A 1,985-nucleotide genomic window follows, 5' to 3' on the forward strand; every position below is an offset into this window, starting at 1 on the left:
TAACAATTGCCATCTACAATAACTCCTAAAATATGATAGTAGCTGGTAAGTTTGTGAGACATGTTGCATGGCACAATGAGGACCATAATATAACGTTTGTTTTTTGTTGCTAGGTGGGGTTGCGTCAGAGATACGAAGGTCAACTTTGTTTTTTTTTTAAATGGGATGCTATAGTTTGGTACTTATTTTCTGATACCGGCTATCGAGACGAATCCAATGATGTGTAACAATAAAGTCTTTGAAGGTCAACAAAGGCTAAAAATGTGGCATGAACGTTCATTTAGAGAAGGTGTTCAAAGTGATGACTATTGGTATCAATGCAGCTGCAATCATCTTATCATCGGTTGAGAGGTATTCCTTATCGCTTCTGCACATCGAAACGCATGCCCTGACAATTCTATCTTGTATATCGTGCAAATATTCGTAGTAAATATTCGTCGAATACGGCGTATCCATCTAATGTGCCATTGTCATATAAACACCATTCGACGGTTTCTCAATACAACACTAATAGGAACGGTAAGACTAGTATCGTCGAATCGAGAGAATGTGAATGTTGTATTTCTTCGAAGAACAAGTCGATATGCTTCTCATTTACGGAGAATGCTAACGAAATTCAGTGAGAGCCAGAGACTTATACGCTGAAAGATATCCTCTACGTACTGACCCAACACGTCGTACATTTAAATATGTGTATGATAAATTGAGAACAACTGAATCTTAAATGCATCGGAAACATATCCGGCAAAGGGAAGTTACTAACGAGGAAACGGAAATTTGTACACTTGCCACTGTCGTTCGAAACCCTTGTTAGTTCTCGTCAAATCGCAAGAGAATCTGGCATGAGCCAGAGTAGTGTTGTTCGTGTTCTGCATAGTCATAAATATCATACTTACCATACCAGTCTCCACCATGAGTTAACAGATACGGATTGTATGCATCGCATTGAATTCTGCCGATGGGCTCGGTCTACGACGCTGCAGTCATGGACTGTGCGGCTCACCCCGGCGGAGGTTTGAGTCCTCCCTCGGGCATGGGTGTGTGTGCTTGTCTTTAGGATAATTTAGGTTAAGTAGTGTGTAAGCTTAGGGACCGATGTCCTTAGCAGTTAAGTCCCATAAGATTTCACACACATTTGAACATTTTTTTGCTGATGGGCTCAACTTCAGATTCATAGGGATGACACATTTATCAATTTGATTTTATTTACTGTCGATTCTATATTCACGAACAATGGAAATGTTAATTTGCATAACACGCATTATTGGGTAACTGAAAATCCATGTTGGCTGCGGCAAGTTGCGCACCAAATACCTTGGTCGGTGAATGTATGGTGTGGGATTCTGGAGGACAAAACTATAGGCCCCTACTCTATTGAAGGAAATCTTGATGGTAGGAATCTTGCAAGAAAATTAGGCCTGTTATTGGAAGAAATACCTTTAGGAACAAGGAACAGAATGTGATATCAACATGATGGGTGTCCGGCACATTTTTCGCTGATGTCTAGAAATGAAATGCAGAGACAATTCCCAAATCGTTGGGCTGGACGCGGGGGAGGTGTGTCGTGGCCGGCTCGTTCACCAGACTTGACGCCTCTGGATTTTTTCTTGTGGGTATTCGTAAAGACATTGTTTGTAAAGACGTTCCAACTACACCTGAAGATATGCGAGAGAGAATTTTCGGAGCATGAGCATGAATAAGTGCCGACGTGATAAGGAATAGCTCTCAATCCATGATAAGAAGATTGCAGCACTGTATTTATACCAATGGTCGTCAGTTCGAACACCTTCTATAAATGGACGTTCATGTCACCTTTATGACCTTTGTTGACCTTCAAAGACCTTACTGTTGCACATCATTGGATTCGTCTCGATAGCCGCTATCAGAAAATAAGCACCAAACTACAGCCTCCCATTTTAGAAAAATAAAGATGACCTTCATATCTCTGTAGTGACCGCACATGGCAACAAAAAACCAACGTCATA

The sequence above is a fragment of the Schistocerca piceifrons genome, chromosome 1 (assembly GCF_021461385.2).
Source record: "Schistocerca piceifrons isolate TAMUIC-IGC-003096 chromosome 1, iqSchPice1.1, whole genome shotgun sequence".
Lineage (NCBI taxonomy): Eukaryota > Metazoa > Arthropoda > Insecta > Orthoptera > Acrididae > Schistocerca > Schistocerca piceifrons.